The sequence below is a fragment of the Amblyomma mixtum genome, chromosome 3 (assembly GCF_055824585.1).
Source record: "Amblyomma mixtum isolate Tamu chromosome 3, ASM5582458v1, whole genome shotgun sequence".
NCBI lineage: Eukaryota > Metazoa > Arthropoda > Arachnida > Ixodida > Ixodidae > Amblyomma > Amblyomma mixtum.
In genome coordinates, this window is record NC_143014.1 from 384,709,073 (window position 1) to 384,720,580 (window position 11,508).

Genomic DNA, 11,508 nt, shown 5'->3' on the forward strand with positions numbered 1-11,508 from the left:
CAAAACCACGTATTTAGAGGTGTATGTACAAAGCACAGTGACGAAATGACGTTTCAATTTCACCAGAAACAGCTGCAGGTATTCAGGCCCCTTAGGCATTTCTTACCAGAACAGGAAATGAAAATGCGAAATGCCAACGATTCACACCACATTTCAACCATCGCGGCAAGGTTGAACAAAGTTGTTGTTGCTCGCGATATAAAATAGACCAGAGCTGCATGACACCTATACCAAGCACCTGCTACACGATAAGGCGGCAACAAAACATGCGCGAAACGAAAGAAAATGTACCGCAGGATTTAAGCATTAAGCAATATATATTTCACATTTTTTTTAAAGCCGCCAGATATTCAATCCCTATCAGTCCGACTGACATGACCGATAAACTAAACAAAATTGTCGATTGGAAAGCGTTAACCACATATCTCGTGGCGTCAAAAAGCAATTCGCTCTGATACAAACCCGTAATGGCAGAAGAGCCCTCCTGACCGCTTATGCGCACTTTATAACGGCTTTTAGCGCTTTTAATCTTGGTAACTGCAAGAGTGCATGTCCTTTTTCGAACATTCATTCGTGTGAGTGTCATAAAATGACAAACGTATTCAAAAATCTAACGGAAATAGTCACCCGTCGAAACACTAAGTCTGCACGCGCCACGAATACCGATCACCGTATTGCTGCTTCAGAAAAAAGCCGCATGATGCCGCCACCAACGCTGGAATGACCGGGCCTTGTTTCTTACAGAAGCAGGAGTCTCTGCAGGATGTGGACGGTGCGGCTAAACGGCACTCCCGAGCATGTCTCCCGCACGGCTGTACTCATCAACGGCAAGGTCTACTCGTTCGACAGTTGCCAGATGGCATCCAACTTGGTCCACGTGTTCATCTTCGACCCTGGGTCGCACCGGTGGGATGTGGTGCAGACGCAACTTCCCGACGCCGGGCCGATTAACATTTCCCGCCACACAGTTGTAGCGTACGGCCACTGCGCGTATCAGTGGGGCGGCCCGCCCAACTGGCCATTTACAAGTGTTCTTTATCGCTTCGACCCAAACACGATGACATGGAGCCGTCTGGCGGTGTCCGGTGGGGTGCCCTCATCGATGTACGGCAGCACAGCTTGTGTTGTGGGTCACCGCCAGTATATCTTCAGTAACTGGGATCCTTCGCCAGATATGGGGGTCCTTGACTTGGATACCCTAGAGTGGCATCGTGTCCACACCAGCGGAGAGGCTCCGGTTCTACATGCCTGCCAATCTGCGTCTGCCATCGGGACCCGCATGTATGTGTTCGGCGGCAGCCCAGCAGACCGTTCCCTCACGCTATACTATTTTGAAACGACCAACTCTTCCTGGGTGCGCCCACAGGTACAAGGCGTTCCCCCTGTGTGTCGGCGAGGACATTCAGCCTTCGTGTACAACGAACAGCTGTACATTTTCGGAGGGTACAGCGGTGTGCTGAAGACCTTCTTAGCAGATATGCACAAGTACGACCCCGTGACGTCGTGCTGGACCGAAGTGAAGCCATGTGGCTCACCACCATCTCCCAGGTCCTGGCATAGCTGCTCAGTGATGGGTGAAAGAGTGTTTATCTTCTGTGGCATTGGGCCGGCATCCGACCAGGATGAGGAGTAGGTAGTTGAGGAGAGAAGGGCGCTGACGGATCTCCACGTGTTGCACTTGGCACCTACACTGAAGAACCTGGGCATACTTGCAGTAATTGATGCACGGCTGGATCTAAGCCCGTCAGCACCCTCCATTAGAGAAATGGTCTACGCCATCATTTCTCACCCATCGTAGTCGATGGTTGATGCTGCATGTCAACCAAATGGAGTGCCTTCGGTGTAGCCAGCTTGGGGGTGCGGCGATCATACAACTTCGGCGCCGCTGATTCACACAGATATAAACTCCTCTTTTATACGCAACGAATGCCTTCCTCCAGTGCTTGATTTTCGCGCAGGCAAGAAAATCGCTGGTGTTTTGTTCATTTCATGCAATTCTCAGGCGGAACTTCTTTTGAAAGATTACCAAGAACAAATTTTCTGAAAAAACTGTTCTCTGAAATTGATTCCATTCCAGCCCGATAGTTTCTTCAAGGGAATCACATCAATGTTACTTGGGTCTGAAGCTCGCGATGAAGTCTAGGTGGCCGCGTAGCCCCTGGTGGTCATCCTTTTCAAAGCAGTAGGCAGATTGAGATGCTGAATGTGGCGGTAGGCGTCGATTTTGAATCTTCTCCGGAAACAGATTGCGTCTTTGGTGATTACTTTAGAAAGCCGGACAGTTACCATTTATTTCTACATGTCTGCCTTCATTTTGACGCTGCTTTATATGTTCACTGATTTTAAAGCCTGCTAGTTATGGTTTACGTTTCCCAATATACATTTTAATTTCAATCTGGAAGCACCCGAGCATCTGTGTCTTGAACACAAGCCGATAGGATTCGTCAGAACTTGGCCAACTGATCGTATCAGGTGGAGATCGTATTGAAGGCAATCGAATACATGCTGGCCAATATTTGAAGTTTTTCGACAGCTTATTTATACGGATCTGAGAGCGTACCGCGCACGTCACATACACTCTCGACGAGCCATCCAACGACGGCTGGGGTGAAATGTTCGAGAAATGTGTCTGTGACACCAACTTGAATAGACAAAACAATTTTTTGCCGTAGCGCTCTGCAGCCGCAGATAACCTCGCGCCGTAAAAATTCATCACTGCCAACAGTGAACGCGAAAGTGAGAGTATAAAATGTGATATTTGTGAATAAAATATGAATTTTTTTAGACGAGCATTGATGTTCGATTTTTGCTACATTCATTTGACAGAAGTCATATTCTCTTAACACCGGACACTGACGAAAAGGAAGAACTGCGATAGGCAGATGGATACGAAGCTCTCACGTTTTAAGGCGAAAGCCTTTAATGACTCGCCGTTGGCAACAGAAGGTTGGCAGCAGAGGTGTCACGCTTTTCGGTTGTTCGAAATGGTTATGACGTCAGAGTGCGCGGGTTCGAAGTAATGAGGTCACGCACGGATGCCTGACGCCCCCTTTTGGAGCACGCGACAACTAATAACATAGTTGTCGTCCGCTCTGACAGTGGGCGTAAGGCGTCCGTGGCTGACCACATTACATACCTCATTACTGCGAACAGAGCCAAGGATACAACCGAGCTCATCGAAGAAGATAGAGAGTCGTGCTAGAGAAGCAGTCAAACTGTGTAGTTGTAATGTGTAGTCAAAGTGTGTAGTCTAATAAAGCACTAGTACACCACAAATAGTCTTGCAGTCAACGCCAAACAGTGCACCAGGAAACGCTTTCGCCTTGCAGCACTTTGGAGAGCCAAAGTGCCCCTGAATTTTACCACCTTGTTTATAAGATTTGAGCTCTCTCAAATTGGCTACAGCTTTCAATGCCCACTTTGAATGAACCTCTGCAAACATGTGGCTTAATTTACATGCAGTGCGTACAGTGCTGAAATATTGCAGTGGGGCTCACGAACAATTACACAGGCGCAAATCGACCTGGCAAAGATATTTGATCGCGTGTGTTATCTGTTTCTTTATTGTCTTGTAAACCACGTCAATCTTGGTTAATGTATTTCGACTGGTATGCGCCTTTGCCACGAACACTGTTCCTCGAGTTTTATTGCGAATCGCCCTCTTCCACAAACAGTCCGCATACGCTGCTCTCTGAAGCAAGCTTGCTCGCTGTCCCTGCTCCTGTTTGCAGAAGAACTGAGGATTGGGTGAGTTGGTGGTGATCCATCGTAAAAAACCAGCGCTTAAGAACATGGACCGAGGACAAGGTGAAACAGACTGACGGCGCTGAACTGACAACTGAATTTTATTCACACATAGGCAGCCATTTATACATTTACACAAACATGCGCAAAGGCGTCTTGTCAAACCCAGATAATCTGTTGCCACTCACAAGCGTAAAACTAGAGAAAACAAAGGAACAGCAATCATCCATTCAAGGCACGTGTGCCATTACGTCACCGTCCCGATCCAGAATGAAATGAGATTGCTTCATTCTGGGTAGGGAGGGTGAGGTAATGGCACACGTGCCGCAGTAATCGTCCTGCTTTCGGGTCCGGCATGTTCGACACTGAGCCACCCCTGGCAACACCCGTAGACAAAGGCCTGATGTTAGGCATGTTATCCACCACTGTAACTAGTCATGTGCGAATTCCCGATAGAATTTAACGCGTATGCTTCGCGGACGTGAGGCTTTATCTCATGGCAGTAAATCAGAGGAAAAAGAGAAAACGCAGACGTAAATACAATGGTTTCAATCACAAATAATATATAGTGTGGAAATATTGCATATTCGTAACACTTGTAAGGGTGCGTTTATTAGGCGTCCTCAAGAGACCGAACCGCCGTGCAGGATCTGACAGCGTAGACGGGCGGAGCCAGCACCAAGAGAGCGGGGCAACTTCGTCGTCGTCGTCAGGCGCAGCGTAGTGTCGGCGCATGGCGCATGAGTGTCCGCGTCATTATGCTTGAGGCCAGAGCGGTAAATGACATGAATGTCATACTTCTGCAATCGCAGAGCCCAGCGAGCTAGGCGGCCTGACGGGTCTTTGAGAGAGGCCAGCCAGCACAGGGCATGGTGGTAGGTTACTATACAGAACGGGCGACCGTAGACATAGGGACGAAATTTTCCAATGGCCCAAATGATGGCCAAACATTCTCGTTCGGTAACAGAATAGTTGGCCTCCGCGTTGCTCAAGGTCCGACTGGCGTAGGCGACCACATATTCACGGAAGCCAGGTTTGCGTTGAGTGAGAACGGCACCCAGTCCAATACCGCTGGCGTCAGTGTGGATCTCAGTAGGCGCAGTCGGGTCAAAGTGGCGCAGGATGGGAGGCGAAACTAAAAGGCGGCGCAAGGTGTCGAAGGCGTTATCGCAAGCAGGCGTCCAAGCGGAGAGGTTGGAGCTGCCTGCGAGTAGCTGGGTCAGAGGAGCGATGATCGTGGCGAAATTCAAGATGAAGCGACGGAAGTAAGAGCAAAGGCCAACGAAGCTACGGAGCTGCTTCAGTGAGGTGGGCTTCGGAAATTCGGCAACTGCACGAAGTTTGGCGGGGTCCGGAAGAATGCCGTCTTTAGAGACTACATGTCCTAAAATGGTGAGTTGTCGGGCAGCAAAGCGGCACTTTTTCAAATTCATCTGGAGCCCAGCGTCAGTAAGACAAGTCAGAACGCGCTCGAGGCGGATGAGATGAGAAGAAAAGTCCGCAGAAAAGACGACGATGTCATCGAGATAGCAAAGACAACTCTCCCACTTGAGTCCACTAAGGATAGTGTCCATCAGGCGTTCGAAAGTTGCCGGGGCGTTGCAAAGGCCAAACGGCATGACGTTGAACTCATATAAGCCGTCAGGTGTTATGAAGGCAGTTTTTGAGCGATCAGCGTCAGCCATGGGCACCTGCCAGTAGCCTGACCTCAAATCCAGCGAGGAGAAATACTCAGCTCCCTGCAACCAGTCCAGGGCGTCATCGATTCGTGGCAGGGGATAGACGTCCTTGCGTGTGATGTTGTTGAGCCGGCGGTAATCAACACAGAACCTGATGGAACCATCTTTCTTTTTTACCAAGACAACAGGAGACGCCCAGGGACTGTGGGAGGGCTGTATGACACCCCGACGGAGCATGTCGTCCACGTGATCAGAAATGACGCGGCGCTCAGAAGCCGAGGCACGATAGGGGCGCTGGCGAAGAGGGGCGTGTGTACCGGTGTCGATGGTGTGCGCAACGACAGACGTACAGCCCAAGGCAGTCTGAGGAAGATCGAAAGAAGAACTGAAGCGCTGGAGGAGGGCGACGAGTTGATCACGTAGCGCGGGTGGAAGGTCGGCGTCAATGGCACGGTGGAAGACGTCGGAGGGCGGTGGATCATTCTTAACATCACAAGAGCTGAGCACATCGACATCGAAGGAAGCGGTGGAATCAAGAATAGGGTAGGGAAGGCAGGAATCAAGTTCTTCAATACGCCCGAGGCATTCACCTCGGAGCACTGCTGACGGGCACGAAGATGGGTTCGAGACGTAAATTGCACTTTGTCCATGGTCGATCGTCAGAACAGCAAAGGGAAGCAGGAGGCAGGGATGGCGGGAAGCGGTTTCGGAAGGCGTGAAGAAAACAGTTGAATGAGGGACGCCGACACAGGAGAGCGGCACGAGGGCAGCAGAAAACGGAGGAATGTCGGTATCAGTCGCGACCACAAGTTTGGCAGACTGCGTAGGTACGTCGCAAAAGGGAGCGTCACACATCGGAGAAAAGGCGATTTCAGCACGAGCGCAGTCAATAACGGCACGATGAGTCGAAAGGAAGTCACATCCCAGGATGATGTCGTGTGAGCAGTGAGACAGCACAATAAACTCGATGGTGTACAAAACATCTTGAATGAGGACACGGGCCGTACATGCGGCTGAGGGATGAATGCGCTGTGATGAGGCGGTGCGAAGCGAAAAGTCAGAAATCGGGGTAGTCACTTTGCGGAGTCAGCGGCAGAGAGCTTCACTTATGACAGATACTGCAGCGCCCGTGTCGACGAGGGCGAGAACCTTGGCACCTTCCACGAACACTACGATTACATTAGCGGGACGACACGGAGGACTTGAGGAGTTCGAAACAAGAGCAGTTCTTGCCCCCGGAACTGCGGCTGTTAGTTTCCCTCAAGCGCGGAGCTAGAACGTCGCAGCATCGGAGAAGGGGAACGGCGTCGAGGGGAAGGCGATCGGCGAGTGGTGTAAAGTTGGCGATCAGGGGAAACAAAGGGGGGACCAGGTGGCCTTCTCGGCGAGGATAGTTCGGCATCGTACGGGTAGGAGCGCAGATCAGGTCGAGAAGGCGGAAGGCGCTGGCGGCAAAGCCGCGCGACATGGCCGGGCAGACCATAGGCGTAACAGATGGGTCGGTTGTCCGCAGTACGCCAGGGATTGGTAGGATGTGGGCGAACCCTTGAGAACGGAGCTTGAGACGGGGGCTCAGACGGCGGCGGAGGACGGAAAGAAGGGGCGGCCTGGTAGGAATCGGGTGCCGGCGTATGTCATGGCCTGGCCACCGCTTGGGCGTACGTCAGGGGTGCTGTCACAGGCGCGGGCACAGGGCTGGACGGTAGCAGATCAGCGACTTGGTCTTGCACGACACGGCGAATGGTAGGAGCCAAAGACGGGGTCGAGTCAGGAACTTGGCGGGCGGGGTCTTGAAAATGGGATATGAGGGACAGCTGGCGAGCGACCTCTTCACGAACGAAGGCTTTGATTTGGTTGAGAAGAGGGGAGTCCTCAGGAGTAGTACCGCCCAGGGCCAGTGTGGAGAGGGCTTCGTCGCACACACCGGCACGCCGTGTAGAAGCGCGCTGCTTACGGAGCTCGTCGTAGCTCTGGCAAAGCTTAATAACCTCAGTGACGGTGGTGGGATTTTTCGCGAGGAGCATCTGAAATGCGTCGTCAGCGATGCCTTTGAGGATATGGTGGATCTTGTCCGCTTCTGGCATGGCGGCGTTGACACGTTTACAGAGGTCAACGATGTCCTCAATGTAACTTGTGAAGGTCTCGTCGGTGTGTTGAGCGCGGTCCCGTAAGCGCTGTTCGGCACGGAGCTTGCGCACCGCAGGGCGGCCGAACACTTCCGCAAAGCTCTTCTTAAATACGGGCCAAGTGGGTAGGTCCGCCTCATGGTTTCGAAACCAGAGGTTCGCCACGTTTGTGAGATAAAAGATGACGTTACTCAGCTTGATAGTGTCATCCCACTTGTTATAGCTGCTCACTCGCTCATACGATGACAACCAGTCGTCAACATCTTGGTCGGCAGTCCCACTGAAGAGGGCAGGGTCACGCTGCCGGATGGCGCCAGAACAAATGACGGTGGTTGAACTGGCCGCCGGTGTTGGGGCAGTCTCATCTGGCATGGTTGACACAGGCGGCAGCGTACGGCTCCGGAGTTCCAGGTTGGTAGGGGACATACCCAGCACCTCCACCAATTGTAGGGGTGCGTTTATTCGGCGTCCTCAAGAGACCGAACCGCTGTGCAGGATCTGGCCGCGTAGACGGGCGTAGCCAGCACCAAGAGAGCGGGGCAACTTCGTCGTCGTCAGGCGCAGCGTAGTGTCGGCGCATAACTTCGTCGTCGTCAGGCGCAGCGCAGTGTCGGCGCATGGCGGTAGCGGAACCTGTCACAGTTGGCACACTACACACTATAATCATCTGTTAAAACACTTGTAAACGAATTAATATATGCTATTGAAACTAGCGCGTCATGACAGTGGTTCCAGTCCTGAATTGAACGAGGCAGGACTGAGCGATAAAAAGCATTCGTGTATCATTAAAAATGTGCAACTTCTTCACAGCGGTGCAAGTGGCGCGATGTGTTAATCGGTGGTGGTGGTGTAAAACATTTGTTTATACTATATACGAGAGAGGTATTGCTTGGACCGTGCCTGAAGGGCCCGGCCCTCAAAATCACTAGGAGGGATCCCTAGTCCGGGATCCCTGTGGCATCCGCGGCGGCCCGGGCTCTTGTCACCAGGGCTCGTTGGTTCTACAGAGTTGAGCCGCTCAATCAAAATATCGTAAAGTTTTTCTGGCAGTATATTTTAAGGAGCAAACGTAACAGCAGAATTTGATTACGTAACTACAATAGAGGAAGGTACAAATTAGTTTTCATACTAGGGGTGCTGGTGGTACGATGACAGTAGTTGAGAATGTAACGAGCAGACCGATTCTTATTATGTTCGTAGCTTACTAGAAAATCAAGACCAGGGTGCTGTTCTGAGGCCGCATTCTCAGGTTTACAACGAACAAGTGATTTGTAACGTTGTAGGTAAAGGAATATAAAGACAAGAAATTTTGTTCCAAGTAACCTAGAGAACGGTTAGCATTACTGGTCACACAGATAATGTGGAGATCCGAAGAAACGTTAGATTACACACAGAAGCCTAAGCAGTTATACGATGTTAATATAGTGGCCCGTGTACTGTGCGATGTCAGTGCACGTTAAAGAACCCCAGGTGGTCGAAATTTCCAGAGCCCCTCTCTGCGGCGTCCCTCATAGCCTGAGACGCTATGGAGCGTTTAACCCCCACAATCCAAATCTTTCACTCCCACCTTCCTCCCTTCCCTCACGGCGCAGTTGGGGTGTCCACCTAGAAGTGAGACAATAGTGCAAAATTTCCCTTTGTCCAATGCAACTTATTTAGTGGTATATATGGAAGGCACAGCGACTAAAATCACATGTTTGCAGTTCATCAGCAAAAGCTGTAGGAATTGACCCACTTTAGGCAATTCCTGCTAGAAGATTAAATGCAAAGGTGAAATCCCCACCATTCACGCCACATTTTCATCATCGCGGCCAGGTTGGTGGTTTGTTGGTTTATTGGGGTTTAACGTCCTAAGCAACTCAGACTGTGAGGGACGCCGTAGTGAAGGGCTCCAGAAATTTCGACCACCTGGGGTCTTTAACGTGCGCTTACATCTCACAGTACACGGGACTCTAGAATTTCGCCTCCATCGAAATTCGGCCACCGCGGGCCGGGATCGAACCCGCGCCTTCCGGGCTGCTGACCCGAAAGACGCGGGTTCAACAGAAGGGTTGTTGCTCACGAAGGGAATGCATGACACCGATACTATACACCTGCAAGACGATAAGGCGGCAACCAAACATGTGCGAAACAAAAGAAAAAAGTCCCGCAGGATTTAAGCAATATATATTTCACGTTTCTTTTAGGGACGCCAGATATTCAGTCCCTATCAATGCGACTGGCATGACCGATCACCTAAACGAAATTCTCGATTGGAAAGCGTTAACCACGTATCTCGCGGCGTCAAGAAGGTTATTCGCTCTGAAATAAACCCGTAATGGCAGACCAGCCTCTTGACCACTTACGCGCACTTTATAAGGGCTTTTTCCGCTTTTAATCTTAATTATAGCAATTTTTTTAATTACAGCAAAGCTTTCGACAGCCTCAACCATACTGTTCTCCTTAATAAACTGTATCACTATGGCATTCGGGGCGTACCCCACTCACTCTTAAAGTCATACCTTGCAACACGCATGCAGTCTGTAGTTATTGATGGCAGTCTGTCGTCCTTTAAAGAAATACCATGCGGCGTCCCTCAAGGCAGCGTTTTGGGACCGTTTTTGTTTAATATCTATGTGAACAATGTGGTTCGTATTGATAAGCATGTCAAGTTTGTTTTGTACGCTGATGATACCAGCTTGTTTTTCACATCAGATAATAGTTTTCACCTACTGCATACCGCTAATGAAACTCTCTGCAAATTGCTTGATTGGTCGAGCAAAAACTGTTTAAGAATAAATCCTAAAAAATCAAAAGCCATTCTGTTTGCTTCAAAAAACAAACCAGTAAGTTTGATTGGCGGGCTCCGCTTGGGCAGCTCTACAATCGATATAGTCAAAGAGCACAAGGTTTTAGGAGTGGTACTATCGCACCGTATGACTTGGGATGCGCATATACACCAACTGGTGAAAAAACTCTCTTCCGCTGTTGGCTTAATACGTCGATCTCGAGATATTTTTCCAACTAACATTAAACTTCAAGTTTTTCACTCCGTCTTTCGGTCCCACATTAACTACTGCACATTAATTTGGGCCACTACTACTAAAAAAAAACATAACTATACTACATAGGCTCGAAAAGAAAGCTGTTCGTTGCATTGCTAATGTTTCATACTTTCACCACACTCATGACCTCTTTACTCAGTTCAAGTTGGTCAGTATACAACAGATTTACGATTACCGTCTACTATACCTGCTGTACTTCTCAAGTGTATCTTACCAGCAGTTCCTGAAGGAGCTGTGTACTCTTACTTTGCAAACTCGCACATATCGAACCAGAGCGTCTGATGAATGGTTTGTACCACGGCCACGCACTAATTATCTTCTGCAAACATTAACGTACAACGTACCATTTCTATTAAACGAGATTAAAAAACAATTTTCTGGTTCCATTGCCCTAACGCGCACCGCATTGCGCAGCATGTTTGTTTCTGGGCAATTTTCTAAGACTGTTTTATGATTTTGAGTGGTAATTGTGAAATTGGGCATATAGAGTGAGTGTGTGTGTTTGCCTTCTCACCGGGATCTCACGTGTAAAACGCTTTATGGTACTAATTTTTATTCGTTTGTTGCATAGTTTTATTGTAGGGCGCATTGTTCTTTTGTGGCGTAGTTAAGTTGATGAATGAAGTCCGTGTATTCCATTACAATATTCACTTGCATTTTAACTATTGTACTCAGTAAGTAGGACAATGCATGTATTCTGTTGCACATTTCATTTGTATTTGAATTATTGAAGTGTATATGAAGTCGCTGCTGCCAAAATGGTTCCCTGACCTAGTCAAGCTGTCCTCACAGCTTTTTGTCACGGAAGCCATCAGCATTGTATCAATGTTGAAAATAAATTTTTGATTTGATTTGAATCTTGGTTACAGCAACAGTACATGTTTTTTTTCGAACATTCATTCGTGTGATTTACAA